This window comes from Muscardinus avellanarius (genome assembly GCF_963383645.1).
Source record: "Muscardinus avellanarius genome assembly, chromosome: 1".
Taxonomy (NCBI): domain Eukaryota; kingdom Metazoa; phylum Chordata; class Mammalia; order Rodentia; family Gliridae; genus Muscardinus; species Muscardinus avellanarius.
The window spans coordinates 173,418,359-173,438,789 of NC_137786.1; positions in this window are offsets into that span (position 1 = coordinate 173,418,359).

A 20,431-nucleotide genomic window follows, 5' to 3' on the forward strand; every position below is an offset into this window, starting at 1 on the left:
CAAAAAAATAAATAAATAAATAAATAAATAAAATAAGGAAGACAAGGAGGAGAGGGAGTGAACCTGCAGCTGGGTAAGTTCATGAAGCGTGGGCACGAGGATACGGGGTGCGGGAGCCTGGCAAGGAGCAGGCGGGGTCTGCATTGTTACAGTTTAAATGGTGCGCGGGCTCTTTTTCTTATTCAACTAAAGTTCATTGAGTAGAAAAAGTAAAACTAATAGGCAGCTCAATGCAGCTTTAACAAATCCTTATTACAGAATCAGTAGGCAATGGAGAAGAGAAGAAAAAAAGCAGCATGCTGGCACACGTGCTGGAGAGCCCAAAAATACAACTCTGGCCCAATTTGGGACCCCAGCCTTTAAATAGATTTTGTATTGGTATCTTTTTATCAGCGTTACCAAGGCAATGGGCTAGTAACTTATTCCTTAGCCAGGTGGAGCCTCTTTGTCTCTGGACAGTGTACTTACTAAGCGCAGGGGTCAAGAATCTCCCTGGCCTTTGCCTCTGTTGTACTGGGCAGTATTAGCTGCTCATCCGCAATGGGTGCTTGGAAGCAGCACGGGTAGTTTACCTTTCTTACACCCAAGCCAGGTCACAGAGGAGAGGAGGCAAACAGAGGCACTCATTGCCTCTATACATTTTTTAGGGCTAAAGGCTTTAATTGTCTCTAAGGCTTTTACTATAGGTTAATCAATAGAACGAAGGGTAAAGACAGAGGGGAACTCTGCATTGTAACAGCTGCTGCCCCTCGCTGCCTGAGCGCCTGCACCGCACCCAGGCCCTGCTGACTTTTTACATCTTTGAAATTAATACCAAGGCAATTTTCCAATACCAGCACGTGTATGACCAGCATCGCCCAGCCAGCAGGCCCCAAATAGAGACTGCCTCCAGGTCCAGGATAGACAGACAGCCCTGGATAAAGTGATGCCCACCATGTGTCAGGTGAGAAGACCAGCAGGGAGTGCCCAAGGGACAGGCCAGATGCAGGCAGGTTCAAGCTCTAGGAGCAGCAAGAGAAAGGAGGAAGGAAGGGGAAACATAAGGCCTTTTCAGTAGTCCAGTGTCGCTCCTCCTGGTGCAGATGCCACATCTGGTCCAGATGAGCCCTTGCAGCTGGAAAAGCCCAATGAAGGAGGAGAGGGAAGTAGCATAGGCTGCACTAGACCTCAAGCTTCATTCAGTCTCCCAAGTCCTCCCCCCACAGTTCCATGGAGAAACTGAGGCTGAGGGAGTTGCCTCCTGGAATGGCCTCAGCAGAGCTGCCCATGGCCTCGCTGTAAAGGACCCAAGCCAGACAGGATGAGCTGGCCCCAGATGCCCTGGGGTCAAAGCCCTCCTGGGCCAGGCCAGGAACACACCACGTGCGTGCAGCAGCAGACTAAGATGATCAAGTGCTGCCCGGGACTGCCAGACCCCAAGTAACCCTGGCTGGCTTGAGCCCAGGTGGCTGCAAAAACAGACCCACGTGGGCTGGGCGTGGGCTGGGCGTGGCGACCCATGCTGGTAATCCCAGTACATGGGGGGCTGAGACAGGAGGATGACAGGTTTGAAGCCAGCCTCAGCAACTCAGTGAGGCCCTCTGCAACTTAGTGAGACCCTGTTCCCAAAAGAAAACTAAGAAAGGGCTAGAGTGGTAATTCAGAGGTCAAATGCCTCTGGGTTCAATCCTCAGTATCCCTCCCTCACAAGATTGGACCCAGACCAAGACTGAGGCAAGCTTTCCAGTTTAATAATGTTATATACATGTAATCATAATGCACTAATGAAAAAGAAGAAAAAAATTGTGTTTTTTGTTTTGGTGCTACTGGGGATTGAACCCAGGGACATACTGCTTCTGAGCTATACCTGCAGAGCTTTTTTTTTTTTTTTTTTTTTTTTTTTTTTCAGAACTGGGGATGGAACTCAAGGGCATTTTACCTCCAAGCTACACTCCCAGCTCTGTTTTTTATTCTTTATTTTGAAACAGGGTCTCACTAAGTTTGGGAAGGCCTCACTAAGTAGCTGAGGCTGGCCGCAAACCTGTGATCCTCATGTCTCAGCCTCCCAAGTACTAGGATTACAAGCCTGTGCCCACACCAGGTTCATGCAACCCTATTTCAAAATAACAATACATGGAGGTGGAAACTTTAACAAAGCCAGAAAGGAGAGGTAGAGGAGGAAGAAGGCTGAGGTTAATCAATGAAAAAGCTACATTCAAATATGTGTATACATGTGAATATAACATTGTTAACCTGGACACTTGGTATTGGGAGGGAGGGGAAGGGGGGAGGGGAGAGGGGAAGGGGGAGGGGGCCACCAAGTACTGTGTGAATATACGCCATTGTCAACATGATCCACATTATGAGTGAGACTATAGTGCAACAATAAGATAATTTTTGGGGGGGAGGTGGGTCTAGGGATGGAACCCAGAGGCATTCGACCTCCAAGCACCCCCTGCCCCCCCCCTTTTTTTTTTGGTGGTACTGAGGTTCCTGGAAACCCTTCTACCTCCGGGCTACACTTCCAGACCTATTTTACATTTTTATTTGGAAACAGGGTCTCCTAAGACAGCATGGCTCCTCCTGTCTCCGCCTCCCAAGCGCAGGGATTACAAGAGTGCGCCACCACGCCCAGCTCGATCAAAAAAAATTTTTTTAATTTTAAATAATTAAATAAAATTAAAAGAGCTTTTAAAAATAAAAATATAAATATAAAATAGGGCTGTGAGTGTAGCTTGGAGTTAGAATGCCCCTGGGTTTACTCCCCAGTGCCACAAAATAAAAAATAAATAAATAAATAAATAAAACAAAAAAATTAAAAAAATAAGTCAAGCATGGTGGCACATGCCTGTCATCCCAGTACTTGGGAGGCTGAGACTGGAGGATTGCAGGTTCAAGGGCAGCCTCAGCAAGCAGTAAGATTCTCATCAACCTAGTGAAACCCTGTTTCTTTCTTTTTCTTTTTCTTTTTATTTCTTGGTGGTACTAGAGATTGAATTCAGGGAAATTAATTTTACCTCCAAGATACACACCCAGCCCTATATTTATTTCAATCTTGAAACCGAGTCTCGCTAGGTTGATAAGAGTCACTACTTACTGAGGCTGTCCTCAAATCTGTGTTCCTCCTGTCTCAGCCTCCCAAGTACTAGGATTATAGGTATGTGCCACCCTGCCTGGCTAAGACTGTTTTTCCTTTCTTTTCTTTTCTCTTCTTTTCTTCCCTTCCTTTCTTTCTTTCTTATTTCCTTTCTTCCTTTCCTCCTTTTTTTTTTTTTTTGTGGTACTAGGGGGTGGAACCCAGGGGCATTCTACCTCCAAGCTCTACCTCCTATTTTTTATTATATTTTTGAAACATGGTCTCACGCCAGGCGTGGTGGCCCATGCTTGTAATCCCCGCGCTTGGGAGGCTGAGACAGGAGGACCACACAGTTTCGAAGCCGGCCTCAGCTACTTAGTGAGGCTCTCAGCAACTTAGTGAGACCCTGTTTCCAAATAAAATATAAAATAGGTCTGGGAGTATAGCCCAGAGGTAGAAAGCCCCTGGGTTCTACCCCCAGTACCACAAAAAAAAAAAAAAGAAAGAAACATGGTCTCACTAAGTTATGGAAAGCTTCACTAAGTAGCTGAGGCTGGCTGCGAATCTGCTATCCTCCTGCCTCAGCCTCCCAAGTAGAGATCCTGTTTTAAAATAAAAATAAAACCCAAGTGTGGTGGCACTTGCTTGTAATCCCAGTACTTGGGAGGCTGAGACAGGAGGATGGAAAGTTGTTGGCCAGCCTCAGCTACTTAGTGAGGCCTTCTGCAATTTAGTGAGACCCTGTTTCAAAATAAAGAATAGGGGTTGCAGCTCGGAGGTAAAAGGCCCCTAGGTTCAACCCTCAGTGCCACAAAAATAAAAATAAAAACATAAAAATAAATAGGGCTAGCCAGGATTGGTGGTACATGTTTGTAATCCCAGCATTTGGGAGGTTTAGACAGGAGGATGGTGGTTCACAGACAGCTCAGCTACTTAGAGAGACTCTGCAACTCAGTGAGAAATGTTACAAAATAAAGAATAAAAAATTTGGAGGTAGAATACCCCTGGGTTCAATCTCAAGTACCCCTCCCCCCAACACACACACATACACAAAGCCAAAGGAAGTCGGTTGTGGTGGCACATACATGTAATCCCAGTACTTGAGAGCTGAGACGGGAGGATCACAGGTTCAAGGCCAGCCTCAGCAATTTAGTGAGGCCCTCAGCAACTTAGTAAAACCCTGCTTCAAAATTAAAAATAAAATATGGCTGGTAGTGTAGCTTGGAGGTAGAATGCCTCTCAGTTTAATCCTCAGTATCACACACACACACACACACACACACACACACACACACTAAAAAAAAAAAAAACTTACTTAGGAACACAAGTGTCTGCAGTTCAGAGAATTCGCTCAGGCTCAGCTGTTGCAGGCTGACCAGAGTGAACCCAGGAAACTGGCAGGTCTTCCTGTCCAGCTTCATTCCCAACTTCCTCTCTGTCACAACCCTCCTCCAGTTCTGGGAAAAGTTAGTCCTTCCTCTGGCTGATGCAATTAGCTCTCAGAGCCAGCCTGGGGCTTCGAGGCTTGCTGACGGAGGAAGAGCGGGGCTGGTATATCCACAAGGCGCTCCTTACATTATCACTAACATTAGGATTGTCACAGCCAAGACTTGGGCCATCAGGCAGCGCAGCCCCTGCAGTTTACTGGTGGAGACATGGAGGCCCCACCGTATATTCCCAGCCATGTTCTGTTTCCTCCCCTGGGAGGGTGTCACCTGCCATAAGTACCACTTACTACAAACCTAGTTATTTGTTTTGTTTTTATGCTAGTGGTGATTGAACCCAGGGTTATTCTACCTCTGAGCTATACACCCAGCCCTTTTGGGATGAGACCCTGTTTTGTTTTGTTTTGTTTTGTTGTTTTTTTATTTTAACCAGGCATGGTGGTGCACACCTGTAATCCTAGTACTTGAGAGGCTGGGACAGGAGGATCACAGGTTCGAGGACAGCCTTAGTAATTTAGCAAGACTCTGTTTCAAAACAGAAAATAAGCCGGGCGTGGTGGCGCACACTTGTAATCCCCGTGCTTGGGAGGCAGAGACAGGAGGATCCCACAGGTTCGAAGTCAGCCGCGCGCGCTGGCTTGGGAGACTTGGGAGACCCTGTTTCCAAATAAAAATGTAAAAATAGGTCTGGGAGTGTAGCCCGGAGGTAGAAGGGCTTCCAGGAACCCCAGTACCACCAAAAAAACAAAAACAAAACAGAAAATAAAAGGGGTCCGGTGATATAACTTGAAGGTAGAATACACCTGGGTTCAATCCCCAGTATCACACAAAAATAAAGGCAAAAATAATTTTTTTGTTTTGTTTTGTTTTAAAAGAGGAGCTCCCTCGGCCGGGCGTGGTGGTGCACGCTTGTAATCCCCGCGCTTGGGAGGCGGAGACAGGAGGAGCGCACAGGTTTGAAGCCAGACGCACTGGCTTAGGAGACCCTATTTCCAAATAAAAAGTATAAAATAGGTCTGGGAGTGTAGCCCGGAGATAGAAGGGCTTCCAGGACCCCAGTACCACCAAAAAATAAATAAATAAAAAGAGGATCTCCCTCATTTGCTGAGTCTTACTATGTTACTGAGGCTGTCCTTGAACCCATGATCCTCCTGTCTCAGTTTCACTTTATTCACTGGTGAAGGTCCAGAAAGCAAAAGCTGTGGATCTGGGCCCCAGGCACTAAAATTACAAATGTTTGTTTGTTTGTTTGTTTGTTTGTTTGCAGTACCAGGGATGGCACCCAGGAGCAGTGTGCCTCTGAGCTACACCCCCCAGCCCTATTTTTTTTAGTCTTTTTGTATGTGTATGTGTGGTACTGGGGGTAGAACCCAGGGGCTTTTCTACCTCCTGGCTATACTCCCAGACCTATTTTATTTTATTTTGGTGGTACTGGGGGTGAAACCCAGAGGCTTTCTGCCTCTGGGTTATACTCCCAGACCTATTTATTTTATTATTTTATTTTATTTTGAAACAGGGTCTCACTAAGTTGCTGAGATCCTCACTTAGTATCCGAGGCTGGCTTCGAACCTGTGCGATCCTCCTGTCTCAGCCTCCCAGGCACTGGGATTATAAGCGTGCGCCACCACGCCCAGCTCTAGTCTTTTTATTTTTGAAACAGGATCTCACTGAGTTGCAAAGAGCCTCACTAAGTAGCTGAGGCTGTCAGTGAACCACGATCCTCTGGTCTCTGCCTCCCAAATGCTGGGATTAAAAGTGTGCGCCACCACGCCTGGCCGTGAAATTACAAGTTCTTTATACTTGTGGTCACTTATTGCAGGGGGGTGGGAGGGGTAAGCGAGAGATTTATTATATCTAGTGTAAGCAAGATACAAAAGCAGAATGACCATTAACTCATAGATCATCTCTCTGTCTTGTGTCCTGTCTCACAGACAAGACAGCCTAGCAAGACTCTGCCTTGTTTGTACTGGGGAGAGATCAGGCTGGCTGTGCCTCCTGACCCCTCTAGGGAGGAAGCTGCCTTGTTTATATCTGAGGGTGCCTTTGCTGCCTTTGATCTTCCGAGCTGTCTGCTTGTTAACTGCGAAGGAGTTTTTATTCTTTCCATTTTTATTTCTATGTTTCTAGCCCAGAATAATGTCAAGGCCCTAGCTGGGCTCCTGCCTCAGGATTACAGGCATGCACCACGATGCCTGGCTAAGCTTGTGATTTTTTTTTTTAACCCATGGGCATTCTACCTCCAAGCTATACCCCTAGACCTATTTTTATTCCTTTTTTTTTTTTCAGTACTGGGGATTGAACCCATGGACATTCTATCTCCGAGCTATACCCTCAACTCTTTTTTTTTTTTTAATTCTTTTTTTGTGTGTGTGGTACTGGGGTTCCTGGAAGCCCTTCTATCTCCGGGCTATGCTCACAGACCTATTTTTATACTTTTTTTAAATTTGGAAACAGGGTCTCCTGTTTTGAACCTGCGCGATCCTCCTGTCTCCGTCTCCCAAGTGTGGGGATTACAAGCCTGCGCCACCACGCCCGGCCTTTTTTATTCTTATTTTGAAACAGGGTCTCAGTAAGTTGCGGAGGGCCTCACTAAGTAGCTAAGGGTGGCCACAAACCTGCAATTCTCCTTTCTCAGCCTCTCAAGTACTGGGATCACTATTTTTTATTCTTTATATAGAAACATGCTCTCACCAAGTTGCAAAGAGCCTCACTAAGTTGCTGAGGCTGGCCGTGAACCTGCGATCCTCCTGTCTCAGACTCCCAGGTACTGGAATTACAAGCGCATGCCACCATGCCTGGCTTAAGCCCATGATATTTTAAAATTCTGTAACCAGACAAGACTCATCACTCACCAAAAAACATGTCCGCCACTCTCCTACCTGAGAGCCCTTGGAGGGTAAGGCCAGGTCTCGACTCTTCCCTCTGCCTAGTGCCTCGGGAGCTCAGGACTGTTGCCCTGTTTGCTGACCCAAAGGATGAGTAAAGGAACAGCATGGGCTCTGTCTTCCTTCACGTGTTTCTTCGGTCTGGTAGATGGCTGGCCAGAGCCGAAGCAATTCCATTTTGTGAAGGCGTTTCACTTACTGGAAAAGCCCCCCTACCTCATATACTGCCTTCTATACAAGATAGGAAATAGATACCCCATCTCACTGACTGAAACTCCCATATCCTGCTTGGCACGGGCCGCAAGAGACATTTAGGTAAATCCTTTCCTGCCCCAAGGACCCCCTCTCCCACCTTAGGAGCTCACCGCCAGAATTTGAATTTCCCTCCTGATTAACCTGTATACCCCCTCAGCCTGAGAGCGGAGCCAGCCTCCATCCTTTCCCGGAAAGCCCACTCTGCAGGATTTGTCTCATAAAGCCCATTCTGAGGTGCAACGTCTCCCTTGCTCTCTCCTCCCTCCCCATGGCCCCTTCCACACTCCTTCCTTCATGTTTTTAATTTGACACTCTTAGCCGAGCTCACCCAGGGAAGCAATGGCCACCCCAGGTGGTCAGCAGAAAGGCTGCCGGGGCCAGCCCAGTGTAGTCCAGTGAAATGGACATTTTCCAAGGTTCTTGTCTACGAAGTACAAAGAATGACACTTGCAGACAACAGAAAGACGAGTAGATTGTTTATTGTACAAAGAACAGGGAAGGGGGAAAGAGACAGAACACCTTGGCAAGAATGGGGACCCTGGTGTCCAGCAGCTGCCTTCTGGATGCTACTTGGAAGTAGCCCAAGACATGCACCATCAGGTGCAAACTGCTTTCTCCCAAAGTCCATGTGAGAGGTGCAGGTCACCCCAGGGGCCTCGGTCAGCCTTGATCCAGCAGATCCCTTCGGGTCACTATCCGAGAGTTGTCCAGGCCGAGTGCCGAGTGTCGCTTTCTCTGCGTAAGAGAGAAGAGCTCCCAAAAGGAAGGGGCTCCCAGAGTGGGAAAACCAGACTAGTGTCGCTGGTCTAGGGATTATACACTTCTGAGTCTCCTTTTCAGCTGGGGCGTCAGAGGCGGTTTCCTGGGGTTTGCACAGTGCGTTTCCACGGTGTCCTTCTTTGAGTCAGCTCTTTCTCTCTATTGGGGTTCCAGGTGCCCTTTTCTGGACCCTCCAAGGAATCTCCTGGGATTGCTCATCAGCAGGAAAAACTGGAGTTTTGTGAAGCTCTGGTCACTCTCGGGGGGCATTTAATCCCGGTATCACTTGACATTTGGGAGGTCTGCTCTCTTTAGAAATTTTGGAAGTTAGTTAGCATCTGTTGCCTTTCAGGAAATGAAGTTTTTCCACTGCTGACCTCCCGGCCCTATCTGCCTATTCTCTCTGCCTCCTTACAGGGAGCCCAGGGAGCGCAGGCGAGTCCGGCCTTCCTCCTGCTCAGTCCCTGACAGAGGCGCTCTGTGGGTCACCCTTGCTCAGGGTGCTCCTGCTCTGCCTAAAGGGGCTGGTCCCAGGCGGAGACCCTGCCAGCAGGTCACTAGCCCTCAGGTCACCTCTAGAGAACCAGAGAGCCAGGCAGAGTGGTGCACAACTGGGATCCTAGCTAGTTGGGAAGCTTTGGCGGGGGAACCACCAAGAGTGAGGTCAGTCTTGGTGCCTTAGCAAGATCCTCTTGCAATACGCAGGGCATGGTGGTACACACCTGTAATCCCAGTACCTGGGAGGTTGAGACAGGAGGAGTGCCAGTTAGAGGCCAGCCTCAGCAATTTAGGAAAACCCTGTTTCCAAAAAAAAAAAAAATGGGGCTGGTGACGTAGCTCAGAGGTAAAATGCCCCTGGGTTTAGTCCCTAGTAGCAAAAAACAAAACAAAACAAAAACAAAGATTGTTATAAAATAAAAAGGGCAGCCGGGCATGGTGGCACACGCTTGTAATCCCCGTGCTTGGGAGGCTGAGACAGGAGGATCGCACAGGTTCCAAGCCAGCCTCGGCTACTTAGTGAGGCTTTCAGCAACTTAGTGACACCCTGTTTCCAAATAAAGTATAAAATAGGTCTGGGAGTATAGCCCGGAGGTAGAAAAGCCCCTGGGTTCCACCCCTAGTACCATAAAAATAAATGAATAAATAAAATGAAATAAAAAGGGCTGCAGATGGACCTCAGTGGTGGAGCTCTTACCCAGGACATGGGAGGCCCTGGCTCAATCCCAGGACTGCAAAAACAACACAAAACCCACAGCCGCTCCACACAGCGCAGCTAGAAAGCCACCAGCCAGGGTAAAGTTCAAAGACTATCCTGAACTCACCGCCTCTCTGGCCTCCATCCCTGCCTGCAAGTCAACTGAACCAATAGCAACCTCTATGCCAAGCTCTGGGATGGAGACACCCGCAGGCACTGTCCAGAGCCCCATGGGAGAGAAGGACAGGCAAATAAGCAAACAAATGCCATTTCGTTTCCTTTTTCTCTCTTTTTTTGTGGGTCTGGGGATGGAACCTAGGGGATTCTACCTCCAAGTTATGCCCCCAGCCCTATTTTATTTTCATTTTAAAATGAGGTCTAGCTAAATTGCTAGGTTGGCCTCAATCTTGTATCCTCCTGTCTCAGCCTCAGTACTGGGATTACAGCCTGTGCCACCACACCCAGCTCCTGCTGGGAATAACTGTATTTTTTTGTTTGTTTTTCTTGCGAGTCTGGGTACAGAACCCAGCGGCATTTGACCACTGAGCTACACCTCCTGCCCTATATTTTATTCTTTATTTTGAAACCGGGTCTCACTGAGTTGCAGAGGGCCTCACTAAGTAGCTGAGGCTGTCCGCGAACCGAGATTCTCCAGGTCTCAGCCTCCCGAATGCTGGGATGACAAGCATGCGCCACCACGCCCGGCTAGGGAATAATCGTAAATGCAGAATGTTAAGAGGAAAATAGTTTCTCCCTTTCTCTACATATACATATATGTATTGTGTGTGTAGTGTGTATGTATGAGTATGTACACACATACATACTCATACATACACACTACAGACACACTACATACACTGTATACCATGTATGCACTATGAGGTATACATAAGATACAGTATATGCAATGAAGGACTTAACTGTTATAATTTTTATAATTTTATAATCTAAATATTATTTATATATACATACATATACGGTAAACAAAAACGGTGCATAGGAATGAAAAACACCAATTTAAGAAATCACTTTGGGGAGGGAAAGGTAAAGAGAGGAATACACGGACACTTTATATTTGTTAGATCTTATTTCTCAAGATAAGAAATAGAATGAATATTTATATATTTGTTTATATGTATTCATTCTCTCTTTTTTTTTTCATTTTTGGTCCTGGAGATTGGACCCAAGGGCATTCTACCTCAAAGCTACATTTTTATTGATCTGGGGGATTTTTAAATTTTATTTTGTTTTTGCAGCACTGGGGATACAGAGAGCATTCTACCTCCAAGCTATACTCCCAACCCTATGTTTATTCTTTATTTTGAAACAGGGTTTCACTAAGTTGCAGTGGGTCTCACTAAGTAGCTGAGGCTGGCTATGAACCTGTGATCCTCCTGTCTCAAGTACTGGATTTATAAGCCTGTGCCACCATGCCCGGCTGGTATGGGGGATTAAACTCAGGTCCTCACACATGCTAGACAAAGGTTCTACCACTTAGCTACATTTCCAGTTCTTTTTAGTGTGTGTGTGTGTGTGTGTGTGTGTGTGTGTGTGTGTGTGTGTGTGTGTTTACAGGGAATTGAACCCAGGGACATTCTACCTCTGAGCTATCCAGCCTTATTTTATTTTTTATTTTAAAACAGGGTCTCAGTAGGATGATGATGAGAATCTCACTACTTTCTAAGGCTGTCCTCAAACTTGGTGATCCTCCTGTCTCAGCTTCCCAAGTACTGAGATTACAGGTGTATACCACCATGCCCGGCTCTTATTTTATTTTAGTTTGAGACAGGGCCTTGCTAAATTGCCTAGTCTGGCCTGGGATTTGGGATCATCTTGCCTTAGCCTCCTGAGAAACTGAGATTACAGGGGTGTTTGGGTTTTTTTTAATGCATTAAGAATTTAAAAAAAAAAAAAAAGGTGGAAATGTTTTCCAGGCAGAAATATCGGCCTGAGGTAAAGTTCAAAGGCACGAAACAGCAAGAATATGTTCTGAGAGCCAGGCGTGGTGGCACACACTTATAATCCCAGCATTTGGGAGGCTCTGAGTCAGGAGGATCCCGGTTCGAGTCAGCTGACAACCTCAGCTACTGAGGCCCTTTGCAACTCAATGAGATCCTGTTTTAAGATAAAGAATTTTTAAAAAGTAGGCCTGGGGGTGTAGATCGGAGGCAGAATGCCCCTGGGTTCCCTCCCCAGTACTGCAAAAAATAAAATAAAAATGTACTGATGATTTGCCGATTTGCACCGCCTCCCCAACTCCACAGTAACTCCCCCAAACCTTCGCTTTCTGCTCTTCTACCGCACCCTACAAGTCCAGCCTCATTCCCACGGCTGACCCTGCTCAGAATCCCCCCTCCACGGTGGGGTCGGCTCTCACTCCAGTTGCAAGTGTCCGCCTCTAGCTTGACTGTCGAATTCTGAAGGTATGGCTGTCTTAAAGCCAGCACACCCCAGGGCCGAAGCGGAACGCCTGCCTTCGCGGCTCCGGTCAGCAGAGGGCGCTGCCGGGCAGGCCGAGGCCCCGCGCGCCGCCCGCAGCAGCCAGAGCGCTGGGCCACCAGGCTAGGAGTCGTCGGCCTCTTAGCCGGTGGGGGCGGTGGTAGTGAGAGAAAGATCCTCTCATCTTTCCAGGACACCACCCAGCAAGTCGGGGGCACCAGTGTCTGCAGCTGTCTTCTTCAAAGGGATTGACTCGGGGAGAAACCTTCAGCCAGTTTTTTTTTTTTTTTTTCTCTTGCTACTGAGCTTCAAACTGGTGTCTGTGGGCTCCTTTGCTGTTCTTGGGTGAAACCCTGAGCTTTGCCGAGAGTCCTCTCCTGTTTAATGTCAGATCATTCCAATTTGTAAGTAATTGACGTGCAGGCCTGTGCTCTAACAAAATTCCCCTTTGTCGAGACCCCTGGGACGGAGACACCTGCTCACTGTGAACTGTTGGACGGCTCCCTCTCATCCAGCTCTTCCCCCACCTCCCGAGCCGCCAGAGGGTCTCCTGACTCAGCCTCCTGCACAGCTGGATTGCAGGCTTGTGCCACCGCTCTGGGGAGGAAGTGGGGATTTTATTGTTTGTTGTTGTTTTGTTTTTCTTTTCTTTTTTCCTTCTTTTCTTCCTTTCTCTCTTTCTTTCTTTCTTTTTCTTTTTTGGTGGTAGTACTAGAGGTTGATCCCAGAGACATTCTACCTCTGAGCCATACCCTCTCTTTTTTTTTATTTTTATCTTCATTATCATTATTATTTGTTTTTGTTTTTGTTTTTCAGTACTGAGACTGGAACCCAGGGAATGGAACCCGGGGGGCATTCTACCTCTAAGCTAGACCCAGACTCATTTTTTTGTGTGTGTGTGTGGTACTGGGGGTGGAACCCAGGGGTCTTCTATCTCCAGGCTATACTCCCAGACCTATTTTATAGTTTATTTGGAAACAGGGTCTCACTAAGTTGCTGAGAGCCTCACTAAGTAGCTGAGGCTGACTTCGAACCTGTGCGATCCTCCTGCCTCAGCCTCCCAAGCACGGGGATTACAAGCCTGAGCCACCATGCCTGGCCCCAGACTCATTTTTTATTCTTTATTTTGAAACATGGGCTCGCTAAGTTGCAGAGGGCCTCACTAAGTAGCTGAGGCTGGCTGCGAACCGGCAATCACAGTGGGTTTTTGTTTAGTTTTGTTTTGTTTTTGTGGCACTGGGGATGAAGCCCAGGGGCATTCTACCTCTGAGCTATATCACCAGCCCCATTTTTTTTATTAGTATATATTTACTTATATTTAAAGCAGTATATTAAAATATATATGCTGTAAAATTTATGTTTTTTTTTAATTAATTAATTTTTAAAAATTGGTGCATTGTAGTCATATATCAATCACATTGGAGTACAAGACTTGAGAGGATATATAAGCACACATCATCCAATTAGCCCTCATCCAGCCCCCATCCCATTCCCTCCCCCTTCCTCAATCCCATGCTTCTTTGCTGATTAACTTTGATTCATTTGTTTATGTACCTCCTGCGTTTTAAAGAGGCTCCGTCCTCCACTATTCCATACCCTCTGATTGGTCACATTAGTTGCTTCACTATAGGGCCCTTTCTATAGCTCAACCTCTTCCTGTTGCCCCTTTCCTCCTAGTTATTGCTGATTAGGGGAAGCATCTGATTTATATTTTCTGTGGTATTTCTCTGTGTATGCCACGTTGCAAGTACTGATCCCACTCTTGACGGCCCCAGTAGTGGCCTGGCTACCCGGTGGACTGATCCAGATCTCGCTGGCTCAAACAGCGGCCTTGCCTCATGGAAGGCCCTGATTCTGGTCTCACTGGCCCCTACACCGGCCTAACCTCTCAGCTGGCTTCGTTCCTGGCCTCAGAGGCCGCAGTAGTGGCCTTGCCTCACGGCAGGCTCCGATGCCGGCCATTGGCCCCGGCACCGGCCTAACCCCTCGGCAGGATTCCGATCCCGGCCTTGGAGGCCCCAGCACTGGCCTAGCCTCACGGCAGGCTCTGATGCCGACCTCGCTGGCCCCAGCACCGGCCTAACCCCTTGGCAGGCTCCAATCCTGGCCTCGGAGACCCCAGCACCGGCCTTGCCTCACGGCAGGCTCTGATGCCGGCCTCGCTCAGCCCAATTTTTTATTCTTTATTTTGAAACATGGTCTCACTGAGTTGTAAAGGGCCTCATTAAGTAGTTGAGGCTGTCCCAGAACCTCAATCCTCCTGTCTTAGCCTCCCTAATGCTGGTATTACAAGCGGGCATCATCATGCCCAGCTGCCAAGCTGAATTTTTACCCACCTTAATTTTGCTTCCTTTTGAGGATTGACTTTCAACTTCAGGTGGGCTGGCTAGAATTGGTTGGATCTAAGAAGGCTGCTAGGATCTCGGCATGGTGGTCCACACTTGTAATCCCAGCATTCAGGAGGCTGAGACAGGAGGATCACAGGTGTGCAGCCAGTCTTAGCTGCTTATCGAGGCCCTCTGCAACTTAGTGATACCCTGTTTCAAAATAAAGAATAAAAACAAAAATAGGGCTGGAGGTGTAGCTTAGAGGTATAATACCTCTGGGTTCCATCCCAGTACTGAAAAAAAAAAAAAAAAAAAAAAGAAGGCTGCTGGAATGAGCTGACCATAACTTGATTATAATAAAGGACATGATAGCCGGCGTGGTGGCTCACCCTTGTAATCCCAGCATTTGAGGGGCTGAGATAGGATCGCCATCCAAGGATAGCCTAATTAGTGAGTCCCTTTGTGCCAGTATTGGGAAGAAGCATCAAAATGTATTAAGGTGCTGGTATTAGAAAATTGCTTTGATAATTTCCAAAGTATAAAATATAGTCAGAGCTTAGGTGCTGTGCAAGCACTCAGGGAGGGGGCTGCAGCGATTACAGTGTAGAGTTCCTCTCTGTCTTTGCCCTTCATTCTAATCATTAACCTATAGTAAAAGCCTTAGAGTCAACTGAAGCCATTAGCCCTAAAACTACAATAGAGGCAACCAGTGCCTCTGTTTACCTCCTCTCCTCTGTGATCTGGCATGTGCATAGGAAAGGTAAACTTTGTGTGCGGCTTCAAAGCACCCTAGTTGATGAGCAACTAATACAGCCCAATACAATAGAGCCGAGGGCCAGGTAGATTCTTGACCCTTGCACTTAGTAAGTCCACTGTCCGGAGACAAAGAAGCACTACTTGGCTAAGGAATAAGTAACTAGCTCATTGCCTTGGTAACGCTGGTGAGAAAGATACCAATACAAAATCTATTTAAAGGTTGGGGGTCCCCAAAAGGGGTGAAGTTCCATTTCCGGGCTCTCCAGCATGCGGGTCAGCATGCTGCTTTTTCTTTCTCTTCTCTATTTCTTACTGCTCTAATTCCTAATTTTGTAATAAAGGTTTGTTAAAGCTGCTCTGAGCTGCCTGTTAGTTTTAATTTTTCTATTCAACCAACCTTAGTTGAATAAGAAAAAGAACCCCCACTATTTCAAGCCATAACACCTTTGCAACTCAGTGAGACCCAGTTTCAAAATAAAGAATAAAATATAGGGCTGGGGGTGTAGCTTGGAGGTAGAATGTCCCTGGGTTCAATCCCCAGTACCGCAAAAATAATATTATAGTAGTAATAATAATAATAATAATAATGATGAACATTTCTCCCCCTTCTTAGCCTACCCCTCCTTCTCATTTCTTTTACCCTGTACCTAACCTCCTGACCCCCAAGGTGTGAGGCGTAGGTTTGTCTCCCACTTCTGTTCTTCGTCAAGATTAAGTCTCCTTCCCTGCTCAGTCTTGTCCTTGGTTCTGGGGGAGGACAGAAGAAATAAAATACGTATAAAGGAGACACAGGGACAACAAGGAAAATGTAACTTTAACATGGAAGCCTGTGACAAGACTGTTACACCCGAAGGTTTCTGTTGACGTAGGGAGGTGTCTATTTATTATGCAACAGAGGGCCCACAAGATTTCCTTGGGCGCTACACAAAATAAAGAATAAAAAAAAAAAAAAAATAGGGCTGTATTTTGGAGGTAGAATGTCCCTGGATTCCGTCCCCAGTACTGAAAAACAAAACAAAACAAAAAAAAACCAAGAGCCCTGCACTCCCAAAGGGCCTCTCACTGGGGATGGAACCCAGGGGCATTCCACCTCCGAGATACACCCCCAGCCCCATTTTTTGTTCTTTATTTTGAAACAGGGTCTCACTGAGTTGCAGAGGGCCTCACTAAGTAGCTGAGGCTGTCCGCGAACCACAATCCTCTGGTCTTAGCCTCCTGAATGCTGGGATTACAAGCGTGCGCCACCACGCCCGGCTAAGGGCCTCTTACTTTTAGAGTGGCCCGCATTCTCCCTTGAATATGTATTTCCTACTTTCCTAATACGCCTCTCTCTATGTCTCTGACTGGTGCCTGGTAAAATTATTTCCTATCATATAAGCCAATGACCCTATGGATCCTGAGTGGAGGAATCAACCTGTGCCCAGTGACAACTTCACAATTCCAAGAGGGAAGAAGAACCCAGCCTTTGGGCTCAGAAATCAGTAATACAAAGATCTCATCCAAGAATAGCCACGAAAGCCAGGCATGGTGGTGCACGCTTGTAATGCCAGTGCTTGGGAGCCTGAGACAGGAGGATCGCAGGTTCAAGCCCAGCCTCAGCTACTTAGTGAGGTCCTCCGCAATGTAATGAGACTCTGTTTCAAAATAAAATAATAAAAAAGCCAGGTGTGGTGGCACACACTTGTAATCCCAGTGCCTGGGAGGCTGAGACAGGAGGATTGCACAATTTCGAAGCCAGCCTCAGCTACTGAGTGAGGTTCTCAGCAATTTAGTGAGACCCTGTTTACAAATAAAATATAAAATAGGTCTGGAAGTGTAGCCCAGAGGTAGAAGACCCCTGCTTCCATCCCCCGTACCAAATAAATAAAATAAATAAAAATAAATAAACAGCACTGCAAGTTGGGTGTGGTGACATATGCCTATAATCCCAGTACTTGGGAGGTTAAGACAGGAGGATCACAGGTTTGAGGCCAGCCTCAGCAACTTCGAGAGGCCCTGTTTCAAATTAAAAAATAAATAAATAAAAAGGGCTGGGGGTGTGCCTCAGAGGTAGAATGTGCCTGGGTTCCATCCCCAGTACTGCAATAAATAAATTTATAAATAAAAAATGTAATTGTAGACCTGGGCATGGTGGTGTATGCCTGTAATCCAAATACTTAGGAGGCTGAGACAAGAGGATCACAGGTACCAAGCCAGCCTTACCACCTTTGTGAGATTCTCAGCAACTTGATGAGACCCTGTTTCCAAATAAAAAATTTTAAAAATCGGCTAGGACTGTAGGTCAAAGGTAGAATGCCCCTAGGTTCAATCCCCAGCACTACAATGAATGAATGAATGAATAAATAAATAAATAAATAAATAAATAAACAAATAAATAAATGTAAGCGTGGCAGTCCTGGGAGTGGTGGCGCATGCTTGTTATCCCAGCATTTGGGATGCGGAGACTGGGTATGGTGCTTTGTGGACAGCCTCAGCTACTTAGTGAGACCCTTCACAATTCAGTGAGACACTGTTTCAAAAGATAAAAAGAAGTCTGGGGCGTGGTGGCACATGCTTGTAATTCCCACTCTTGGGAAGCTGAGACAGGAGAATTGCACAGGTTCGAAGCCAGCCTCAGCTACTTAGTGAGTCTTTCAGCAACTTAGTGAGACCCTGTTTCCAAATTTAAAAAAAAAAAAAATAGGTCTGGGAGTATAGCCTGGAGGTAAAAAGGCCCTGGGTGCTGCCCCCAGTGCCACCAAAAAAATTAAAAAATAAAATAAATAAAATAAAAAGACCAAAAAAAAGGACTAGGGGTGTAGCTTGGAGGTGCAGTGCCCCTGGGTTCCATCCCCAGTAGCGCACACACACACACACAAAAGTAAGTGTGGCCAGGCATGGTGGTGTACACCTATCCCAGTACTTGGGAGGCTGAGACAGGAAGTATTTCAGGGTTTTTTTTTTATTATTATTTTGTTTTGTTTTTGTGGTACTGGGGATTGAACCCAGGGGCATTCCACCTCTGAGCTACACCCCCAGTGTTTCTTTTTTTGTTGTTTTGTTTTGAAACAGGGTCTCACTAGGTTGTGGAGAGTCTCACTGTGTTGAGGCTGGCCCTAAAACTGCGATTCTCCTGTCTCCGCCTCCCAGGGCCTGGGAAATGGGGGTTTGCCACCACATCCAACAGCGATTGCAGGTTTGAAGCCAGCTTCAGACGGCGAGGCCCTAGGCAACTAATTGTGACCTTGCAGGTGTCTGGTGGTGACTGGTTGTGCCCTTTGCTGCCCTAGCTTTGGGGCCAGAGTTGACTCTGAACGAGGATATGCTGATTGCCCCCTGGAGCTGGCCTGCATTTTCTTCTACCCATCCTCTGCTTTTTTCAGCAGCTATAGCAGCTCAAGCACCTAAAGTCCTTCATCCTGTTGTAAGGCTCAGGTTGAGCCACAAGGCCAGGATCTTTGCACAGGTGCCTGGAGCCAGCTGCATAAGCAACTCAGAAGTTCCTGGGCCAAGTTGACTGTGACCACCTTGTGGCCCAAGTCTTGCACAAGAAGAAACGTCTTTTGGAACCCTAACTTGGCCAGTGGAAAATTACTGGAGCTTAGCACCCCAGGAAATCAATAAAAAGCTTATCTCTCCTTTTCTTCAGCCAGGCCTCTCCATCAGTGCTGTTTCCTTTCAGCTGAAGCTCTAATTAGACACTTCGGCTGAAGCCCCAATTAAATCCTTAGCTCACTTGATTTCATTTCTATATTATCAACTCAAATGTTCCCAGCTGGAGGCAGGCGAGGTGGCTTGTAATCCCAGCATCTGAGAGGCTGAGACAGGAGGATTGCAGTTCGTGGATAGCCTCAGCCTCAGCTACTTAGTGAGGCCCTTTGCAACTCAGTGAGACTCTGTTTCAAAATAAAGAATAAAGCTGGGCGTAATAGCACACACTTGTAATCCCCGCGTTTAGGAGGCTGAGACAGGAGTATTGCACGGGTTCGAAGCCAGCCTCAGGGGGCTTAAGAGACCCTGTTTCCAAATAAAATATAAAATAGGTCTGGGAGTATAGCCCGGAGGTAGAAGGCCCCTGGGTTCCATCCCTAGTACCACCCAAAAATAAATAAATAAATAAATAAAGAATAAAGAATAAAAAACAGGGCTGGGGGGTATAGCTTGGAGGTAGAATGCCCCTAGAACACCCAGTAACCGAAAAAAAAAAGTTTCCAGCTGAGCGTGGTGGTGCACACCTTTAATACTAGTATGTGGGAGGCTGAGACAAGAGGACTGCAGGTTCAAAGCCAGCATAACGAGTTCCTGTTTCTACATTAAAAAATAAAATAGGTCTGGGGATGTAGCTCAGAGGTAGAATGCCCCTGGATTCAATCCCCAGAAACACACACACATACACACACACACACACACACACACACACACACACATTCCGTTTCTAGCATCAGGGAGAATGGGAAATGATTGCATAATGGTTACAGAATTTCTGTTTGGGATAATGAAAAAGTTTTGGAAAATAAATGTACAATATTATGGATGTAGTTAATGTCACTGAATTGTATACTAAATATAGGCATAGTGGTAAATTTTATGTTATGTAAAGCTGGGTATGGCAGTACAGTTCTTGGGAGACAGACAGGAGGATCACAGGTTCCAGTGGTATCTGGCTAAGTTCCTGAGGTTGGCCGTGAACCTGTGATTCCCCCATCTCGGTGTTATTGTAGATATAGAATGTCCCCTGAAGAGTTTTGGTTTTGTTTTGTTTTGTTGCGGTACTGGGGATGGAACCCAGGGACATTCTACCTCTGGGCTACACTTCCAGACCTATTTTATATTTTATTTGGAAACGGGGCCTCCCGAAGTTGCTGAGGCTGGCCTCAAACTGTGATCCTCCTGTCTTAACCTTCCAAGTCCTGGGATTACAGGCATGTGTCACCACACCCAACTTGCAGTGCTGTTTATTTATTTATTTATTTTTAATTTTTTTGTTACTGGGGATGGAACCCAGGGGCCTTCTACCTTTGGGATATACTTCCAGACCTATTTTATATTTTATTTGGAAACAGGGTCTCACTGAGTTGCTGAGAGCCTCACTACGTAGCTGAGGCTGGCTTCGAACCTTCCTGATCCTCCTGTCTCAGCCCCCCATGTACTGGGATTACAAGCGTGCCCCACCATGCTCAGCTTGCAATGCTGTTTATAATAGAGAAAAGAGCTGGGTGTGGTGGAATTTATAATCTTAGTACTTGGGAGGTTGAGACAGGAAGATTACAGGTTTGAGGCCAGCCCACTACTGAAGCCCAAGTGAATGGATTCTTCTTCTCTCAGCTCCTGGTATG